This window comes from Tympanuchus pallidicinctus, unplaced genomic scaffold (genome assembly GCF_026119805.1).
Source record: "Tympanuchus pallidicinctus isolate F22 unplaced genomic scaffold, pur_lepc_1.0 scaffold7, whole genome shotgun sequence".
Taxonomy (NCBI): Eukaryota; Metazoa; Chordata; class Aves; order Galliformes; family Phasianidae; genus Tympanuchus; species Tympanuchus pallidicinctus.
The window spans coordinates 27,092,199-27,115,493 of NW_026294791.1; the positions used below are offsets into that span (position 1 = coordinate 27,092,199).

The 23,295-nt window shown below is 35.9% G+C and overlaps 1 protein-coding gene and 1 long non-coding RNA gene across 2 annotated transcripts in view; both read left to right on the forward strand.

Moving 5' to 3' along the window:
- The window catches only part of BRINP3 (BMP/retinoic acid inducible neural specific 3), a 207,845-nt gene that overhangs the window by 48,818 nt on the left and 135,732 nt on the right, over nucleotides 1-23,295 (forward strand). The window lies entirely within an intron of this gene.
- LOC128072192 (uncharacterized) lies at nucleotides 15,400-19,337 on the forward strand. The gene is made up of 3 exons (XR_008202162.1): nucleotides 15,400-15,503; nucleotides 17,392-17,499; nucleotides 18,838-19,337. It is a non-coding gene; the product is annotated as an uncharacterized LOC128072192 (long non-coding RNA).

The following is a 23,295-nucleotide window of genomic DNA, read 5'->3' on the forward strand; positions in this document are numbered from 1 at the left end:
TTAGTTGCACCTTTTCTGTATAAAATCTCACATACTTTAGAACATTCTGACAGTACAGAATGGGTATTCTTCATGAAATCCTCCAAGCCATTTGGATTATCTGTCTTTCATGAATGTGTCTTCGTTCCTCTGCGTCTTTGTGAATCTAGGAAAGCTAGCTGGGGTGGACTGCACAAGATAAATATGAAAAATTAGGCTTTTAGTTTCCAGATACAAGAGTGGGCATTCCTTTTTGAAATAGGTAAGGAACAGTAAGCATAAGAAGAAATCAAAGTGATTTTTTTTGTGACTATAGCTAGGAACTTTATAAATATATCTATTGTTGAAAAATATAATGTGGGATGCAGTGCAAGGTCACACACTTTAAGCTATGCTGTATTTTCTTGTTGTACAAAGAACAGGAAGGTTGTGAATCAGAGACAAAGTGTTTCCTGAATTGACCTCACTGCTGGTGCCAGTAAAAGAACTGTCTTTATTAAACCTCTAGTGTCATGACTCTTAATACACTCATCTGGGCCATGTCTTTTTAGGCACTTATACCATTTGCATTGCAGTGGCTGGACATGTGAAAAAATCCTTTGACAATGCAGCCACTATTTCTTTAAAACTCTGCTACCCAAGTCCACCTAAGAAGTTAAATAAAGTGTGTTTTAACAACCTCCCATGTGTTCAGATCAAACACTATAAGCTGATACACTGAACTCAAATGCAAATGGTCCCTGAGTACCTGATGTGATAGAAGCATCTGAAACGGAAGAGGAAAAGGAAGTATCTGACTGCCTGAGAAAAAGGCAGGTTTTACTGCTCCAAGGAACAGTGTACCACCTGTACAGCCTGCTCCTTCCAAGTGCTGACAAGAAGGACCATCTCCTTGAAATGCAGAGGAAATTGTTTCACTTAATGAGAAAAGTATGTCTTTTTGGTGGATTATATACTCTGAGGAGAGCTGGTATTTGGAATATGAGGTGTTCATAACAAAGCAATACAATCCAATGCCTCAGTCAGTGTGGACTGGTGAATAAAGCTATTGGTAAACCAAATTTCAACGGCTTGTTTAATACAAAGCATTAGTATTTAATTATTGATCTAATAGTTGTGAACATTTCCATTATTTCTCCTTGGAGACAGAGAGCAAATGTGTTTATACAATCTTGCAGTTAAAAAAAAGCACAAATCCATCCACAGCTAATCAGAAGTAACTGGGAGAGATACTGTCCATCCTGGTGCCATGAAAGTGTTGCCATTAACCAACATAATAACACATGAGAGAATTATATGTTTAAATTTCCCCTGGCATAGAAGATGAAATTAGAATCTCCTGATATTTCAAATTAACAAAGCAGAGAATTTTTTTTTTAATTATTTTAAATGCACTATACTGGATTCTTTCTCTCACTTCCTCTTCTTCTCCAATTCCTTTTCCCTCTTCCTCTCCCCATGTCTTTTAATGTCCATGCATGAGAAAATGTTCTTGTCCTGCACAGTTTGAGCAATGTCACAAGACAGCCTGACCAGGCAGGAGCAGGCAGAGCATCCTTTCCTCCATCCCTGGTAGCAGCTAAAGCTTAATCAACCTAGCACAGTGTGAAGCTTCACTTTGCTTTAGTGTGAGTTTCCATTTATTCCTGCAATGAAAACAAATACAGTGCTTAAATTTCAGTTTCTGTGTGAACATTTGGTCTGGCTTCCTAGGTAATACAATCGTGTAAGCTCATTCAGTGATTTATGAACAGAATCTATAGCTACTACAGATATTTTCAGTGTCACCAAATAATGGTATATGTTTGACCAGCTATGAAGATGAGTTTCAGTGCCTGGGACTAGGGAATTCATGAGGACGTTTTCCAATACCTGATTTTCCGTCAGCTATCTAACAATATGCTCAGGAGTATTTTGTGTGATCCTACAATCTTTCAGATAACTTGAGCTTGATTTATGGGAGAACAAGGTAATCTTGTCTTATTGGGTACACTTTCAAACAGCTTGTTATTTTTCTAAAAGAAAATTCAACTTGGTGCTTCTGAAATTCTTTTCTAGTACATTCTGTGTTGATATTAAGACAGCAGAGTTTCTATCGCTTGTTAACATTGATAGGTTTGTTTGTCCCCATATCATCCCCATATCAACAAACACAGTGCAACTATAGGCAGAATTTTTCAGTATTTAGTCAAAATAAAACAACAGTGGAAGACTGAACTTTAAAAAAAAAACATAAGATTTTATTAAAATCAAGGACATACAATCATGGAATTACCAAGGTTGGAAAAGATCTCCAAATTTTTCCAAATACCCAACCTGAACCTCCCCTGGTGCAACTTGGTTGCATAACTTTAATTTCTTCATTGTCTGTTAGATTTCAGTCGTTTTTATGGTTTATTCTCTCTCCCTATAGTAAATAATAGATGATAATATAGAATAAGGGTATTTGAAAAAAAAAGCAAAAAACTCATAGGGTTATTATTTTAGAATGTGCTGATAAGAGAAAACAACTTGTTTTTTGACAACACAAGTTGAAAGGCTTCAGCTTTTGGTATGTATGAGTATATAGATATTTTCACAGGGAAAGAGAATTAGCAGTTAAAAAACTGTTCAAACACACCATCATCAGCTTATCATTAAATGCACTCTCCTCAGCAAGGTCATTTTTATTTTCAGAAAATATACCATGTCCTTTGAAGAATACTCATTAATATCCAATATTGGTAGAAGTGTTAAGCAAGTTTTGATGTGTTTGGAGCTACATGTTGGGATACAAATGTCTTTCTGCAGTTTGTATGACCTTAATACACTGATATAGTTTAAAGAAATTCCAGAATCACTGTGGATGACTTTCATACATCATGTAGTTCATGTAATTTTCAGAGAATGAAAGATAACTGTTTGTTTTAGTATTGAGCACCTTTGTAAATTACACCTTTGCAACTGAAGAACCTGTGTTGGCCTTATTGGCCTTTTCAGGTGTTTTTCTTCCCCCCTTAGGATTTGAGGTATGACAGCATATAGTAAAAATGGAGATAGATTTGGAAATGCATTGGGGCTTCAAGGCTGTTAATGGCTGGAAGAGCTGACACATCAAATCCTCTCATCACAGAAGTCTGAATCCTAGCATGTCCTTACTGATAAATAGGAACCTTGTTTGGTTTCTGTCATAGAAGACTGTGAAAAAACCCATGGTGGTTCCCTGTAGCAGCAAACCTCTCTTGACACAAGTAGCATTGTAGCACTGTGCATTAAAGTGGTATTAGATGAGCTCATTAGGACTGCATTCAACCTCCAGAACCTTCAATGCAGAAGCAGCTGAGTGTGCCAGTGTATGAGCATTGTGGTTGAGTGAATTACACATGATTTTGCTGGGATAAAATAAAGTCAGAAATGCTTCCCTCAGTGAAACCTTCATCAACAAAAATTATCTCCTTCTGAAATACAGTACTTAGGCTAGGGTGACCTGATTCATTAATTTTGAAGGATTTTCTTTCTTTCTGCCCACGGGCTGCTGTCTGAACTCAAAAACATGGTAACCAGAAAGCAGCACTCAGATATCTTCCTGCATATGCTCATCACTATAGGTTGAAATTTTGCTCACTCATGATAACGTTAGGTTTAGTAGTGTTCTCATTAATACCAAAATCTTTCCTGAACACGCTTTAGATATTCCATGAGCCAGACATAGCACTTTCCATCCCATCTAAATTGATAAGACTTTATTTCTATTATTCATGGCTGGACCTAATCAGCACCAATGTTTCTTGATTAATATATTTATTTTGTGAAACAGAGGACTTTTTAATATATGTTTCAGCTTTAAAAGTTGATTACACATTTGCTTGCACTGCCTTTAGATTCCCAGTGATATATTAAACATATTTTGGGTGTTTCATTGTGAAGATTAATTCTAAAGGTTTTTATTTTTGAGATCAAATTCAATGTTTCCTTTTACTAGAGTCCACTAGGTTTTATTTTTAAGATTCAGAGTCCTTAAAGTTGCATTGGTCATTCTCATCAAGAAAGTACATTTGTTGCTACTTCTAGAAAGAATATTGTTAGGTAAACTCACCAGTTCCTATTAGGATTTCATTTTAATATATGTGAACACTGCGTTGCATCTTAATTAGAATGACTTTTAGTCTCTTGATAAAAAACAACATAAGACCAAGCTCTGCTTAATAGATCATGATAATGGTGAATAATTTTCTTTTATTTTCATTCATTTTTTACATAATTTGTAGTATGCTTTTATAAAGGGAAAATATAAATTGAGCCATTAGGGGGTCAGAGACAAGAATGTTAGACAGAAGGAGCTTTTAGAAGGAGCAAACAAGAGAGTTACAGTGGGAAACCAGAAGCAAGAAGACGGTAGTTGGGCTGTAGAGGTGAAATTTCTGAAGGGATGGGACTGACTGCTTCAGCGTAGCCCTTTTGAAATGATAGAATTTGGGACAGATAGAAAGCAATGCGGGTACTCATTTTAAACATCTATCTTACATTTTGCATTTTTGTTGACTTTTGCTTATTTTAAACAGCAGGGTTTTAAATTAATTTTAAAATATTTCTCAATGTATTTACTTATTCATTTATTAAATCTTTATCTGGCAAGCAGTAGGAAGTCTTTTTGGGTAGTTCATATGAACGAGAGGTAACAGCAGAACCACGGTAAAGTCCAGTTCAGCTTGGGGTCTCATCACGTTAAGCTAACGCCTTCCGAAGGGCTACCTTTTCTCCATCTAGCCAGGGTACATAGCAACTCCTTTGTTGCTTCCTGAAAATGTGGTATCGTTAAGTTTCAGAATGAATTTTTACGCTGCAAGAATTCAGTTTTATTGAAAAGTGTATCTATCATCACTTTTTGAATTTAAACAATATCTTAGTATATATTGTGATATCTGGACTGATATGGCCTTCTTAATGCTGAAATACTAAGTATTGCAAACTCCTTTCATAGGAAAAGTAATTAAAAGTTATATAAACACAGTTAAACTATCTCCAAGATTTTTGTTTTTAAAGTAGCCCCAAGTCAGAGACCTGACAGTAGTCTTCTTACTTAAACTCATCATATTTTATGCATATATGTCTCCTGTGCTCTAGAAAACAAACCAGATTTTGACCAAAAATATTGTTGGCAGCAAGATTTTATTTCAGTTTTACATTCTATACTAGCTCCTAATCACTTTCTAAGCTCAATTTCTCTAATGAGTTGATAAATATTGGCTCTTTAGTAGCTAATTTTCATCCATTTGAGGAAGGTATTGAAAATAACTGCAGCTCAGAAAGCACGTAGTAGAACTCCTTCCCCTCTTGTACGCTCATTTTCCTTTCCAGTGCTTATTATGGAAAGCTTTATTGCTGGCCAGCAAGCTCTGTGAACACTTATTGCCATTAAATAATTTTTAGAGAGCATCCCCATCCTTTTTCTCTGTGCCTGCATGAACTGTAAATATCCTTAGCAGAGCTGAAGCTCTCTGCATCCCCCTGTTTTACCTATGCGTTTATATTTTTACAGCAACTTGTCTGCTTTTACAACATACTTTTCATTTTTATAACTTCAGCTTCAAGCTATCTGGTTTCACAGACAATTCCCAGGGTTTTGCTGACCAGTCTTCATTGCAAATAATCATTCTTTTTCATGAACTCATTTGGAAAGAATTTCTTGCTGTCTACACATTTTTCCTTGGACATAATTTCAATTAATAAAGTAATGTCTCAGAATCTTTTGGAGACAGCCAGATTTGACACTCTGAAACACAGCGAGTAGGACTTTGCTTCTAGTGCAGCCCACTTGGTTCTTTTGATTTCTCCCATAACATTACATTCATTTTTTTTTTTTTTTTAAATGTGTTTTTCTTTTTTCTCTGTTATTTTTACGTTTGTTTCCTTTCTTTTTCTTAGCTCCGTAATAATTCAAAGGAGAAAAGAAGATAAACCTGTTATCCTAGCATGTATAGGAAGTGAGGTAAAAGTTCTGCCCTCGGGGTTTGCTTATTTAATATCAAAAGTGTCTGAAGAGCCTGGGTTCAGAGTTCCTTCTAAGTCTCTTCCCTTCTACTTTTCAAGAGATAAGGGAAAGCAAACTTAACAAACATCTGGTTAATATAGGATCAGATTGACCAGACAGTATGTTCCATCTCCATCTTGGGTGGATTTTACATCTTGCGTAGAATACAGTGTCTTTGCATTAGTGATGAAGTAATAAAGAAAAATAAACAAAACAAAACACTTCAAAGGCAGCATTTCTATGTACAAAACTTTCATTTGTTTAGAAGCTTTGTCATTGGCAGATGCTTTGAAGTGCCTCTGTTTCTTGGTAGGCAATCTCTAAAGCTCAGATAAATCGATCAGGATTCCTTCCTTCGTAGTTAGTCCACTTAGGTGACTATGTGATACAAGTATAAATTAGCTTTTGCTTTACAAAATTAAGAAGTTTTATACTATGGTTATTGATTTATTTTTTTTTTAATATAAATAATGGAACTGCTTTTTAAAATACACTTGTTGTGTTTTGTGCTGTCCTTTCACATCTGCATGAGTACACAGTCTCGAGGCTCTCTTGATTCTGAGTTCAGAATGGATGTTTAGGACCAGAGCACCTGTCAGCCATGTGGTGTTGTGGAGCCCTGCTGTTAGAATTGCTTTTGCCTCCTGCTTTGAAATGCGTATCTTTTAGCATCACTAAGCATATACACTGTTTATCTTCACGACACTTGAAAGAAATTTACCATCTGAGAAACATACCTCCATTTCCAATTGTGAGAATCCTATCTCAGGATTATCATCAGAAGGAGACATACCTCTGGGGAAAAAAAAAAGAAAAAAAGAAAAAAGAAAAAAGAAAAAATAAGCCTTTTCTAAATGCTTTCTGCCATCTTAGATGATCCAAGCATGGGCAATGTGCAATTTACAGTCATAAAGCAAGTTTTTCCAGAAGATAATTTGCTTCCCAGTGCCTGGCCACACTTACCATAGCTCTGTGTTTGAACATGCCTATTTTTCACAACTGGAATACAGAACAAAATTGCAACTTAAAAAAAAATATATCTAAAGAAAATGGAAAATGAGTTAAAATTTGAAAGGGCCCAAAATTGGAAAAAGTGACATGTTGTGTCCGACATCTTGGGATGTGATTGAGATTATGCTTATGGTCTCAAGCTTTTTCTTTTTATTTTTTTGTTATTATTGCAAGGTTTCAGCAAGCAAGGCTTACAGTACAGTTAAACTCGCGTGGTGAGAAAGTACATTATGATTATGTTTTCATAGATAACATGTTATTTAAATCATTTTGATTAAGTGCATAATCATTTTGATTATGCAATAGCATAAAAATTACAAATAACCACTCAGCATTAGTTACATCTTATACGACCTGAAAAGATAGTAGAGGCTGGTTGTACACACTTCAAGCATGCCTTGCCATTTCACATCCAGAGGGACATACATACTGTGCAAAACTTTGTTCAAAATTAGGCAAGACTTTAAAGTCCAAAGCCATTTTCTTTTTAAAAATCACTGGTGCACTGTTCTAATGCACAACAAATTTCATGAAGGTATTCAAGTCTTATATAATTTTGACATTTAAATGGATCTAGAATTTAACAAGAATAAAGAATAATTAAGAATAACTAAATCATTAAAAAAATACAAATGTTTTAATTTTTATTTTATTTTTATTATTCCCTAATGGGAATAATTGGCCGATTTTATTATAACTAGCTTACAAAAAAATGCAAATTTTATAAAGTCATGGGTAAGATTTTATCTTATGAAAGAGATAATAAAGGACAAATTAAAGACAGACACATCCAAAGTAATGCTTCAGTGAGGTTTGAATCACTGCCTTCAGTGTAGCTGTCTGAAGAAACTCGTCTCTCCATCAGAGACCAAACAGCAGTCAGTGCAGTTTCACAAAAAAGCTGATGGTGCTGTTAACGAGAAATTCTATTTTCCCTGTTTACCACATGTCAAAAATAAAAACAGCACTATTGATTAACAGTCCACACAAGTGTTGCTACTATCTTTTTGCCTTTGATGATGAGCTGGGAAATCAATCTTGTCAGTGCTTTTTTGGTGGTATTGGTCACAGAAGTTACTATGATTGAAGTAATCAAGGCGAGCTACACTTGCAAGAGCAGCCTTTTCAAAATGTGAAACACTATGGTATGTATAGTATAGATAAGTTTCTGTTAGATAATAAAGTAGACTAGGTTTTCATATAACAAAAATTACCAAATAAAGCTAACACATTTAAGTTATCAGTGCTGAAGCAGCAACTGCGGAGAGGCTGGCTTGCAACTGCATAACCCAGGAGATTAGCATTGCAGGTTTTAGCTGATCTATGCATCTTATTCTGCTGCAAGTTGTCACAACAGATGCTTTCACCATCATCCCTGATACGGTTGGCAAGTAGTGGGAACTTCAGAAATTAAAAGGGAACAACTTCGTATCCGTATTTTATCAAAGCAGCAATGGCATATGCAGAATTTATTTCCTTCAATCTTATGTACTTATGTACAATCTTATGTACTTGTAGCCGAATATTTAATTTTAATGAGTCTGAGAATCTGTCATTATAAACATAGCAAATGGACACAAAGAAATGAATTACCAGGACATAAATCTATAACATTCACACATGGTTAGTAATAACAGAAGAGTGGCAAGACTGATTTATTACTTGCTAGGGTATCTATTCCTGTACATGAGGGTGTTTTTTTTTTTAAAATTATAGTACATAGAAAAATTTAATTCAATTTATGAAAACGAGAAAACTATTTTCTGTTTTCTGCTCTGCTACTACAAAAGTTTTTCATTTCTTCATAAATTTAGGAATGAGCATAACATTCATCAAAGTCCAAAGAACAATGTCAGACATATAGCTTATTTTAAATCTCATATTTCACCAACAGAAAGTGTATTATGTATTAGTGCAAGAAGTCTGAGCTTTATTTAAAGAAATAATCTTACGTAAATATCTCAAATCTTCATACTGACAAAATGTGTTAAATCCATTTAGACATTAAAATGATAGATACAATATTTGCATAATGGATTTCAGTATTTCTGAGAAGTCTCCTTGAGATGAATTTCTGAACTTCTATGTCAGTTGTTTTCTAAACTCTTCCAAAAAGCAAGAAAAACATCAGTGAAGTTGCAATGCTATATTTAAGTAAACACATCTAAGAGGGAAGAGGAAACTTTTAAAAATGTAAGATTTTTATTCTAGTTGTTGTGATGTTGACATCATTTTCTAGCTATAGGCAAGGGCTAAAAAGGGTAAGTATCATTAAAAAAAATTGCTAAGATTTGAGATTGTCCCTATTGAATAGCTGGAAATGGAATGGGCTGCCCAGAGAAGTGGTTTTATCACCTGGAGGTATTCAAGAACGTTTTGATGTGGTACCAAGGGATGTGATTTAATGGAGAAATATTGGTGATAGGTGGACAGTTGGGCTGGAGCATCTTGGAAGCCTTTTCCAACCTTAATGATTCTATGAGTCTGTGAAATCACTGTTGGAACATCACCTCTGTTTTCCTGGGTAGAGTTGGGTCTTGATTCACTGCTCTGCTACAGGCTTTTGCAGGGAGCATGTACGTGTGCAGTAGCTATAGTATGTATAGCACACTTTCAAGTGGAAGTGGAAAAGCCACAAACAGAAAACACAGATCTCTGAAGTTACCTGATAGTAATGCTTCAGCAGGGTTTGAATCACTGCACTCGTGATATATGACCACACTTACTGTAGCGACAGAGAACATGGGGCCAGAATGGGCACTGTAAAATGTTGTGGTTCAAATGTTCAAAAGTTGCAGCATGTGGAAAAAAAAAAAGAACAAAAAACAACATGGCATCTTCTTTCCATCAGTCAATCAATCAATCGATCAAAAAAACCAAACATAAATCCTCCAACACTCAGAGCATTATTAAGATTCTTTCAGCCTCAAGCCTGATTCAGATGTGGAGAAGGAAAAGACCTCAAAGGAAATACTTCTAATCCTACTACAATCACTTTTCTATCAGACTATCCAAAAATATTTCAGAGAACAGTTTCAGAAATGGATTTCTCCTTCCATAATGGATTTTCATTCACTGACACTTTATTGATTTCAAGCTTTCCAGTAATTTGAATGATTTTTGCAATGGACCAATATGAAATCTCACTCCAAACAGCAATTTTATTTTACTCAGGAAAGAGAAATCTAATTGGCAGTTAGATCAGCTTTCAAAGTCTAAAGTAAAGTAAGACCCGTTAAGGTTTAGGTTCTCAGAGAACGCTCAGCTGTGATTTATTGTTCCAAGCTAAACCACAACCCAGAGTTAGGTAATTTTGCTACTTCCAGAATTTGCAGCTTTACTTAGATGTCAATGCTCTTGTTCTCGCAGAAGGGATCTTTCTGCTGAGCCAAGGGCATAAATCAGACTTTAAATTCAGAGCATTCTCAGGGCTACCTGCACTCCTAAAAGGATTTATTAGCTCTTAGCACCACTAGATAGTTAGCCAAACTGCTTTGGCAGAGTTACTTGAGGAAATGGAGATCTGACGGACAGCTTGCATGGAAGAAAAATAATGGAACGTTTGATAAGTCTAGGTAGGCTAATTACATTTAACAGATGAAGCAACACCTTTGCAAATGATGAGAAGGGTGTGTTAGCTCATATCTAGAGGGAATGTAATTTAGAAATTTCTGGGAAATGAGAGTTTCTGCAGTATCTATCCTATTGTGGCCAATAGGAGACAAGGGTGACTTCCTGAAAGAGCAGAAGCTCGGAAGTAGAATCCAGCAGGTAGTTTCCCTTGAATCCATTTATATATATGTTCTTATTGACTGTCACTGTTTCCTTTAATTTAATCTCTTAAAATGTCATTTATCCTACACCAAAAAGTGCTAGTGAGTAAGGCTCTTAAGGGATCTTTTAATCTCAGGGAAAAAGACATTCTTCAGAGAGACGTTTGGGAAAAGGTTTGCATAAAGAGATACGGTGAACAATGGAAGAAAACCATGTGGGCTGCTAACTGTGGAATCGATGTGGAAACAAGGAAAACAGTTTAATTGATCTATAGCATTTATTACTTGAACTGGTTAAGTTTTTGACTGAAGTACAGAGAGTACAACTCTGAGGCTTGCATTAAAAAAAGTGCATATTTTGAGAAGGAGCATTTATCCTTAATCTGTATGAATATGAATGTGATATCTATGTGCTAAAAATGATATTTTAGCCTGAGACAAATGGGTTAGCTAGCATGTTAGTCTAGTTTTCATTGCAAGCAAACAGCTCATAGATTTTTTTACTAATCAAGCCCATTGGCATTTCTAGATTTTGATATCCTTTCGTTAAGGCAAAGCTCCTGTCTCTCAGTGAGAAGCTAGACCCTTTATTTGCAAACCTTTTATCCTGAAGCAAAAATAAAAGTGGATTCATAAACAGACTTTTATAGCTGTGCTGCGTTAGTTGTGCTGCACCTTGTGCATTTGCATCACTATAGAACCCATGCTTCATACAGCAGAAGAAATGCAGTCTTCAGTGCATAGTAGCTGAAAATGGCAATGGGGAAAGGGAAAAAGACATATTTATCAGTCCCGCTTATTAGATAGTTGCAGTGGAGCAGAGAGGTATTTATCCAAGGTCATATAAAAGGAACCCATGTGGGCTAAAAAGCTTAGCTTGTGTAGGCCATGTGCCTCCTTTTCTTCATTCCAACAAAGAAAATGAAAACCTGTAAACTCATGGCAGAAACAGCTGGACAGAGGATAATCTCTAAGCATCATGCATATTTTCATTGTAAAGTGTTCATTACGGCTTGCATGCAATTCTCTGTGTTAAACCTGTTCATCTGAGGAGTGTGTAAGCAGCATATTTCTGTTTCTTAAACACTCCATAGTTTTGAAAGCCATAAAAGCAGTTTCATTCCAAGGACAGGTTTGCATCATTGCTTGCTAGGAATGTTTCTTATCTGAGTATCTGGGCATTGTTTTGTCTCACTGGGTGTTTGAGAAAAAAGGGATAGGGTAAGAGTAAATGGAAATAAATTTTTATGTGTCGGAATGCTGGCTAAGCTTGAGTTCAGTGAGAACTGCTGAATAAAAGTCAGATACTGCAAGCTCCATGCAACCAGTTCATTACCAACACACAGATTAAACAATATCTTGTCATCACAGTATGAGTTCAAAAGCAAACAGAAATCTGAACTAAAGTAGCACTAAAATAAGCAGTTCAAGCCTTCAGGTATGCAGCAGGAAAGAGGCATAACTTGATCAGCAAATGAAGTCAAGATAAAAGAGGGAAATCACTATTTTTCTGTCATTTCTGCTTCATCAGAAATGACAGTTTCCAAGGATAATGAGGGATAGACTTGCTTTCCTAATAGTCCTGGATGATGCACCTGAAAAGGCCAGCAGAAAATGAGTCATGCTGCTTTGTCACATTGTTGGAGCTTACAGGATGAATCCACAAGGTCACAAAATAATTTGGGAAAACTTTATAAACAACCTTTTGAGACACAATTTACCTTTAAGACACAAACGCTGATGCAACTGATTTCCAAAACACTAATGACAACCTCAAAACTGACATGGAAAGGTGTTAATTTTCATAGAAAGGTTCTGAAAAGTAATAGATATCATTATTTCCATTTGAGCACCAATTTTAGACTAAGATTGGACCATTAAAGAACTGCAAGATATAAAACTGTTTAAAAAAGCCTGGGTCTGTTTTAGCTTTCTGTTAGAGCTGGAGATCTGGGACAAAATTATTCAGGAATAAATCATGAGGCTAGGCTAGGATGGCTTTGAAGTTACCTGTGCCATAGTATAAATATATATTTATCTGCTCTAAGTAAATATTTGTAGATCCATAACTATAGATGGGTTTTCTTGTGCTAATGTATTTTATGACTAATCCTGATAATACAACACACACAAAACCTGTTGTTGTGGGTTTTGTTTTCTTTGTTTGTTTATTTTTCTGTGTGCCATCCAATAAATGTTTGCTTTTTAGAGTTAGATTCTGGTATCTTAAAATACCAAATAATTACCTGGGCATTTCTCTGGTTCTATCTACAAATCTAAGTGGTATTTAAATCAAGACTCTACAGAAACACTTCCACTCCTTGCTCAATCCTATCCTCCTCAGATGAAAGGATGAAACTAAATACCCCCGTGAGCAGCTAAGCTGGCACTGCTGGTGCATTAAATAAATACGGTCCATTGCAGCAGCTATTGCCCATCTTTTTCTGCCTTTTTCCTCCATCAGCAGAAGCTGCAGGCTGAATGTGTCGCTTCTGTCCCTGCAGCTTCTGCAGCTCAGGTAAACACTCATTTTTCTACTAGTAAAGCCAGGCTGGTAGACCAAAGCATCATCATTTGCAATGGTCTCTGAAAGCAGTAAGTGCACAGCTTCTTCTGGCCCTAGGAGAACAGTGCCACATGAATGGGACTGCCAAGAATACAGCTTCTGTCATGAACAGGAGAAAAATGAAGTCTACATCAAAATGAGCCGAGACTCGAAATGGAAGTCAATTTGCCTTACTGTGGCTTGGAACAGAAGCAGAAGCAAATCAACAAAATTGATTCTTTTTAGAACTTTTATGAACTGTAGACAAAAAAATTTTTCATTTGTACCAAAGTTCTCTGCCAGTTCTTCCGTTTGTTCACAGCCTGTCCACGTGACAAAGAAATCTGTATTACTTGTGGCAAAACTCTTTCCTCTTTTTTTTTTTCTTTTTTTTTTTTTCTAAATTTAAAATAGTAGTGCTATCAAAAGATTTTTACAAAAGTAATAAAAGAATAATGAAAAAAAAAATAGCCAATAATCACATTGGTTAAAGTGAAGTTTCTCATAATCTGAAAGACACCATTATTTTTTCATGGAGTGAAAAAAAAAAACTAGAAGCAATAACACCTTACAGTGGTCAGCTAGCAGTGAAAAACTTGCCACTTCCTGAAATGCATCTCATCTCCTTAATTGGGTGCTTTATGAACCTAATTTAGACTCAGCTGTGAAATATATATACTAGCATTTGTTTCTGCAGTAGACATGGATGCATGTTAAATGGGATCACAATTGCATAAGACTTCATTAGAAGTGAGGAAGGTTAGTGCACGTCTTTGTGATGGAAAGTGATCCTGGTTTACACTGCAAGCAAATTGAAATTATTGGTATAATATAAAAAGCAAATAGATCACTAGTTAGAATTTTTTGTTTGTTTGTTTGTTTTTTCCTCCCAAGATGTTTACTAATATTTGGAATGATTTAAAATCTGCTATTATGACACTTAAATGCAATTCTTTCCATGTGGAAATAATTTGTTGGCTTTAGAATATATCCCTTGGTATTCCCAGCTGCAGCCATGATGTTATACTACTGTAGATAGTGGAGTCAGCTGCAGAAATATTTTCAATGTTTATTTCCACTGTTATTCTCTTGACTGGGAAGGAAACAATGATGAAATACTCCACTGAAATATTTGGAATTTGCTTGGTTCTCAGATGTGATTAGTACTGAGCTGCTTATAATCTGTTCACAAGTTCTGCATTTGGGAAGAAAGCAGTTGAGAGTGACTGTTCCAAGTGAGGATGCTTGTGAATGGACTTCTAGATATGTTGCACCCACTCTCCATCTTTGCTTTCTAAACATACGCATGACTACCGCATAATTATGCTCTAGTTATGTTCAAAGACTGAGTAGTAAAACTTGGTTATGTTATATGTTTTTGGTACAGTCAAGCATGTTATTTGCTTCAGATTAATGGATATTGCTGATAAATTGGAAGCACTTTGTCCTGTTTTGGAAAATCTATGCTGTGTCAACTGTATTCTGACTACTGACTGACCAGTGTTCCTTAGACAATGAGAACTCTATGGACAAAATTTGATACATCTTCAAAGCTCCTGAGAATATCATAAGTTTGGAGACCATCAGCATATTGATAATACCAGTTAGGCATATTTTATGCCACGTGAACCTTTCAGATTTGAGAAATATCCAAATGATAATGAATTGGAGGCAGAAGACTATCACTTCATTTACTCAAAAGAATTGCTGATATGATGGAAGAGGATTATTTTTTATGCAACAATTCTATCTTGCCTTCTCTGCTAGAAGAGACTTTCTGAAAGCTTGGGAAACATATTAAGTGAACGTTAAAGGAGTTTATTTTATTACACTTGCATTATTTTGTAGATCTGCAAATACTGATCTAACATACCTTTATCTGCTGACAGTCCAGTAAAAATTCACTGTGATGCAATTTCAGTACTCAATTACTGTAATCAGTTTATGCTTGGTTATTGTTGAGGCTGATACAGGTGCAACTAACTTCATTCATTGCATCACTCACTGGCTCAGCTACAGCCACTAATAAGCCCTTTTCTGAGCCATCTGTAACCAGCTCTTATCTAAATTGGGGCAACTTTTGACATCCTGACAGAGGCCACATATCCACATATCCGCTCCCTGCTACAAAAACCTTGCCTAAAATGAAGTGTATCTATTTCACACTACTTCTCAGATGTTTCAGGTGAGAATTTAACCACAAATTCTTTCAAAAAGCAATTAAAAAAAAAAAATCCTCTAAAACCAAATGTGTTTTCAAGAGTAGCAAATCTTTCTCCATTAAGCCATGTCAACTCTTATCTCAAATATATTTCTGAGTTTGTCGCTTTCCATTTTTGTCCTAGTGCTACTGAATTAACCTTCTATACACACTATGATCTCAAAATCAAGCAGCTCTTAAGACCTTGAAGGTGAAACTGAATGAAGTGATTTTTTTTTTTTTTTTTTTTTTTTTTTTTTTTTCAGTTGGTTGGTTAAGAAGGGAAATGGATGGTGTAAAATAGAAAAGTTGGGCATAGCTGGCAACTGTGTCATTTTTATTGTAGAAATATCTGTAATGGAAAATAAGTTGTTCTTTCCTCGGTAAGCTCTCATGTCTGGGACATTCACCAATACTTAGAATTAATCTAGCAGTTGCTAGTCCTGGTTTTTTTTGTTTTGTTTTGTTTTGTTTTGCATGTGTCTTGTGCTTAAATTTTTGACTGAGTATAAAAATGGAAAATTAGTCCCTGAAGTTCTGCCGTATCTTCCAACATTCTCTCTGCAGCTACTATTTGCTACAACTGCCTTAAGGAATGACCATCTAAATCTCTTACTGATTTAAAAGCAAATGTTGTGTTTGTGATAGAAATTCAAAATGTACCCATTACTGTTGTATCTCTGAGTCTTTAATGAAGTCATCTTCATGTTACTTTGTCAATTAAGGTACCATATGGAAGACCTTATAAGGGAGCTGGCAATGGTTGACTGCCTGTACCACACACAATATAAATGAATATTGCTAAAAGTAACCAAAACAAACAAACAAAAAAATTTTAGCCCTCAGCTAAAGACCATTTGGGAAGATCAGTAGCTTTGTGTTTGTTTTTATTTCTATTTGAAGTTTGGATAGCCATGAACTGCCGGAATTGGACCTGTATCTGTTTGATTTATGTCATTTTTTTTTTCATTCCCCTTTCTCTTCCACTCTGCAATTGGAGCTTGACGCTCAACTTCAAGCAAACTTTTATTGGGGAATTTAGCTCATGGTTATAACCATGAGAACAAAAGCATATAACTTGGTGTCATAAGAAGTAAAAGTTATCTGCTAAGTGGGAAAGCAAATGGACAGTGAATTCTGTTCTCAAATTTTGATCTTTTAACATGCATATATTTTACACTCATGCTTTCTATGGATTAGCTCATCCAGTCCATCCAGACGGTCATTTTGGACCCAAGGAGATAGTCCAAGTACTCCAAACACCAAACACACCTGGGTGTTGGCTGGTCTGGCCCCCGGCTGCTGTGATGCCACTTTGGGCTGCACTTTCAACATAGTGTTGGATGTTCCTGTAAGGAGTTTCCCCATAGGTAGACTGTTTCACTATTTACTCCTTTCTAAATTAGATTGTCATGATAAGCTGTCAATGGCCATGCTTAGCCCTGGGCCAGTCTCTGTTTTTTCACAGTATTTAAAGCCAGAAAGTGACCTGCATAGTTCAGTATCAGAACAAAAAGGTTTTTAGCAAAAAGGAAAAAGCCAGCAACAACAAAACCAGAAGCAGTTAAGATAACATAAGCTAAGGATTGCTAAACTGAAGCATTCTTTATAACATTTACCATGCATTTTGTCACCACAGTATACTGTAAATATCATAGTTGCTGCTTGTTACTGTAATTTTTCAAGAACTTGGCATATGCTATTAATCTTGTTCTATTAGTGCTTTTAATGCTATTAAACTTAGACTCATGCAGTATTTTATTTTCATGATGCACATACTTACAGAATCAAGTAGCTATTTCACTGTATGCTTACGTGTACTTTGATGTTATGTTAGTATTTGGGAGCACTTACTTTCGATCTGTATGAATAGGTAATACTGGCAACATGCCTCTCTGAGATCAGTCCACACTGATTTAGCAGCTCATTAATGGAACTTTCAATCTTTTCTCCCTCAAGGATGTTGATACCATGGATGGAGGTAAGAGATCCCATGCTTTTATCAGTCAGTACAATTTCTAGTGCCCCTTGTGATTGTAACCATTTGTTCTTCTTGAATACAGATATTGTGTTTTATATGTCATGAACCATGAAAAGTACCTGTAGTCATCCAAAATAGTCAATGACCTTTCTGTGAGCTATTTAGTACAAGACTAAATTTTTAGTTATTTAAAACCCAGAAATGGAGCAAATTCGAATCATTTTTGCTCTTGTTATTTCAAGCTAAATGTGATTGGAGTGATTTTGGGTCACAAAATCCAGAAAAGCAAGCTGAGCATATATTATCCTAAAGTTACACTTGAAATATAATTTTTAATTTGTATCTGGTATTTAGTTGTATGCTAACATGTGCTTACTCAGAGGAGAGGAAAAGCCAGGCAGAAAGGCAGGATTGTGGAAGGAGAAACAAGACTTACAGTTGCAACCATTTGTGTTGGTGACAATCAAGTAACAGTCTAGTAACTTCCAGACATAGGTTGCAGAGGTTAATAACTTCAATGAGTACAGTTTAATAATTTAAAAATTCTTCTAATGCACCCTCTTTATTTGCATGCAAATTACAACAGATGCAAAGAGCACAATAACACTATTTGATAGAGCAACATAACCACTGCTACACACTTTCACCAGCAATGAAAGAGAGCTTGCATGCCATGCTCGTCAGTATCTGCACCAATGGAGGTGACCAACTGTCACCTTCCCACTGCTGAAATGCACCACCCACCACCACACTGTGCTCACATCCACTGTTTGGTCTCCATAAACATTTGTCAAATGTTGATACATGTCAGTGTGTGCCATTTTTCCACGCGGAGGAATTCAGTGACACATATTTGCTTCATACACACTTCCATGTCAGATGCTGTTTTGTCAGACTGCCCCTCTGCCACCATCTGTCACGTGGCAACAAAATGTAATGGGATACTGGCAGGAATAACATACAGAATATGGCAGAATACTGCAATACCACCACTACTTGCCTCTAATGGTGTGGGCCAACATCATAAAATAGGAACCATTGCTTTTGGAGCAGCCATTGTACTTTCATAGCTTTCTTAACACATATTTGAAAGCTCGTGCATAACCAGTGAAATAAAGAACAGCTTATGAAGTGCATTTCTGTAAGTTGCCAACTAACTTAAAATTTCTGCCTCTTTATGTGGAAAATTAATGAGTTAAGTATTATCATTCACAGAAGACATAGCAAGGTATATACAATAGCATTAATTCTATTCAAACTAGCTGAGTAGGCTCAGATTTCTCTAGGTATTCTGTGGTCAACCTAAGATTTGTGTCTTTATTTTTCTCCTTTTCTTAGGGGAGACTACTAGCAGCTAATTCATGAGACAGATAAATGGATGGACTCATCAAGCCTAGTAAATAAGACTAGCCCTTCTTTATAGCAGCAGAGGAACCTTTCCTCAAAGGTAGCACAGAAACAGTGCCGTCTTTAAAAAGGCATTTAAATGCACAGTCTTGCTGTTGATGTTACACTATGATTTAATATTTTTAGTATGGCATTAAAAGAGTATCAGAAGATCTCAGGAGTACTGTTCTGTCTTCTGGTAAATACAGGTCTTTAAAGTGTGGGCTTTTATAAAGATTTGTGGAGCAAATTGGTCACAATATTAACCATTATATCTAAGGTGAATGTTGGTAGGACTTTGAATCAGAAAGTAGGGGTTATGGATTTTCATGCCCTGTGATGACAAGAGATGGCACACACAGCAACAATGTCCTTTCTATCCTAGCTTTTTGCAATCCTTGAATTCCTGCAGTGAGTCGTTAGTGCTTACCACATCTTTTTCTCCATTCCAGTATCTGGTCAGTCTCCAAATACACAAAACTCATCTCATGAAGCAGAAGGTTACTTCTGTAAGAAAATCATTACGTATCACTGAGATTCTAGACTTCATGGTAGATTGGGCACAGGAGAAGGAAGAATCCAGTTGTAATACTCACATTGGCTGAAGTGTACCCACACTCCTGAGCAGCTGTATCACTGTGTACTGGCTTGCACGGCAAATAAAAATCTGCAACACTGCAATAGTAAATTTCAGTACTCGCTTTTGTGTATAACACAAAAATTTGGCATGAGAGCCCAAACTTCAGCTCAACCTGAAGTAATGACCACGGCCAGGACACAGTATATTCTATAGTTCTATAGCTGCAGTTTTGGGAGGGGCTGTGTAGTGTGGAGGGGTTTCTTGCTGGATTATGCTGTCTAAGGAAACACTATTTGCAGTTTTCTTCTGCTTCCTGCTGAAAGGGTGCAAAGGATCCTAAGTATTGTGCTTTATTTAATTTTCTGATTAATTGAAAGAGACAAACAGCTTTATTCTAAACCCTCCTACAACCCATTTCCATTAATATACATCCAGCACCACCCCATCAACATCCAGATTCTCTTTCTAATTATTTGTAAATTTAATTGAAAGCTGATTGTACTTATCAATGTATTTGTTAGAGTTTATGTAATTCAGATGAATAGCTGCATTCACTTGCACAGGAACCGAACTAGCCTGTAATTTTGATAGAAAAATCTATCAGATAGAAACACTATCACTGTAAATAACTGTGAAAGCCACAAATAAAAACTGCATAGTTCCAAAAGATTACAGTTTTGAAGTAAAAGTCACAAATCTATTTGGTCACGTTTGGTTTAGGACTAAAGAAGACAGTGAAAAGAAATACAGCAATGAAGCATTAGTATCTTAGAATTTAAAAGTGAAAGCATGCTTTTACTATCACTATTAAATATTTCTTTCCCTGCACAATGCAGCATTATTGGGCATGTATATTTAAAATCCAAATGTCATGAGCACAGGCTGGGTTGATGCTTTTGACAGGATAAAAGTGCTTCAGCCTATTAAAATTGTCACAGTGAGTGTATGAGTGAGGAGACACAAATCTGTAGTTTAGAATACAAGCAGAAAGTGTTCCTCTAAAGGTGTAATCAGAGACTTATCCAGCTGGCTTAGCCAAGAATATCTTTCATCTCCTGATCACTGTGCACCATGTTTTATTCAGGTCACACTTGCACAGAACTTTCACGGTGTTCTCCTATTTTCTGAGATAATTTACTTTCATCTTGATCTCGAGTAACTGCCCAGAGCTGGTTTCGCTCATCTGTAACACAGAAGATATTACATCAGTGCTAAAAGTGCTTATGCAATACGAACGCTTTGGAAATACCATCAGAAAGTATACATGCATGGGAGTATTAATACATTAATTTCGAGCTGCTGAAGCAACCTATCTGAGCTTTGAGGTTTTTATAGCAAGGGTAAGTTCTGCTTACTTGCTAGAAAATTCTCATATGCATACAAATAAGACGGGGCTAAGCTATACTGCAGAAGATATATCATTATTTTACAGTTACATTAAATTAAAGTGAAGAGATGAGTGGTAAGACATATTTTTATGATGTCAAGTTTCTGCTATAGATTTTTTCTCTTTTGCCTTTACTGGACTTGTTCATTCCTGCTTCCATCATCTTTCTTCCTCACTGCCCACATTCAAGCTTATTTTATTTCTCAGAAGAAAAAGTTGCTACTTCTGTCTTTCTAATTTACATCTATTTTAGGCCTTATTAGTGGAGTCTTTATATTCAGTGATTCTTCATAGATTGTGACTTTCTTGGACTTAGATTTTCTCTTTATTTCTAAGAATGGAAGAGTTGGGGTTATAATCATGAATGTTGCTCCTGGCAGTCGTTAGGAGGAGAAAATGGAATCTCAGGTTTTTAACACACAAAGTTTGCTACAGTTCTACATAATTCTTGCTCCTGAAATTCAAAAGGGAGAAAGACCACCCACAACTAATGTAAGAGAGTTTCAGATTTAAAAGAACTTTCATTTATATAATTTTAATACATTTTGCCACATAGAAAAGGAGCTCTTGTTCCTTATTATTTCCCCATAATTTTAGAATTTTTAGCAAGTTTTCTCTCCATCACAAAAGTCTTGGAACAAGATTTTTCATAAAGAATATTTCCTTGGACATAGTTAAAAAGTATTCAGCTATAAGATAGATAATTCCTCTTAAATGTAGAATAGTGAATTCATTTCCAGGAGTGCAAATAAATGCGCATTCAAACAAGCCCTGTATGACACCATTGTAGCATATTAGGAACAAGTATTTCCCTAAGAACCCTTTCAGAGAAAAAGATCTCACACATTGTTTTGTCTCGAGGGCAGTAAGAGATAACAGCTTGGAAGTGAAAACAGAATTTTGTAATAGCTGAAGAGATTCTGAGCAATAGATGGGCTGCTGTTCTACAGAATTACATATGCAAAATAAGCCACAAATAAAAGAAAGCAATAACTATTGCAGTAAGCCATTGAGTATTATTTTTTTTTTGGTAAAACTGTTGAAGGGGAAAGGCATGGGCAAGAGATGAGATATATTACATATATATCAATAATATATCAATATATAGAGATTTGCAACTAATAAATTGAACATTTGCCTTTGAGTTAGTTGCATTCCCTGTCCTATTCCCATGGATTAAACTAAAGTTTGCAGACACTGTTCTGATAATGGCACTACTGAGTTTAGTAGCACTATTCTAATAGCAAACTTTGATTCACATATAAATAAAGGAGCAGCAGCTGTATCCCATCCATTCTTTGTACCTTAGGAAAGTAATGACTGCAGGCTTGCAAGGAGGAACTTGACTACACTTTTCAATCACTCTGGAGTTTTCTTCTGATGATTTCAGAACAAAAACCTTCTACTTCTGTACGCTAATTACACAAACCTCAGCCTCAGTCTAGCCGTACTTAGTATTAGAAATTTTAATGGCTGAATTTGTGGCCTACCACAGAGTTCATTACTACATTTATATTCTAGAAGGCATCACTCAAAGGAAACAGTGTCAGCCAGAATCTAATTCCCAAATATTTTTTAATATGTCTGAATTCAGTGTGTATCTTATTCATGTTATGCCTTACGTTTTGATGTGGATTTGTCAAGCCAGCATGCATGCAGGCAAATTTATACACGTACTCTAATCAGACTTCCTACCCCTTCAGGAGCTTTGAAAAGATGTAGCCTTTTTATCCCATTTTTATTCATTGATCCATTCATCCTTGAAGCAAAAGACATATTATATTTCATATCTTCAGCCACAAGGACCTCCAGCCTCACTGAGGAATTTTCTAAACCACTGACTCTAATTTCCATATTCTGGGGAGAACAGTAGAATGCATTAGATTAATATCTGAACTTAGTAAAGCATTTGATACCATTGCTCACAAGAATTATTCATGGAAATAATCTATCTTGGCTTGGCTATGACCCTTTGGAGGAGTTTATACTTAAGCATGCTTAAATGTAAATGTCTATGAGGAAGCAGTTGATCGAGGGAGCAATCATGTCAACCCCAGACCTCGAAAATAAAGTTAATGTCACTTATCCTACTCAAGGGATCAAGTACATAAGTTTAGAGGCAATATAGTGTTTGAAAAGTGCTTTGTTATTAATGCCTAGAAGATTCTGGCTGACATTCTGATTTTTAATAGTCACAGTTTTAGGCTTACTTGCATATAAATACAAGCTTACTTAATTTCCCCCGGAGGACACTAGGTGCATTTAATCAATTAAAAGAATAATTTATAAACCATTAAGAATGCTCTGCCAACAATTGGCAGCACTCAGTCAATTCCCAGAATGAAATAATGCTGCTGTGGTGTCACTAGCAAAAAGAAAATGCCATCCATACCTCTTCCATTGTAATTCCAGAGAAAGAAAGACCAACAGACACTATAGCGAT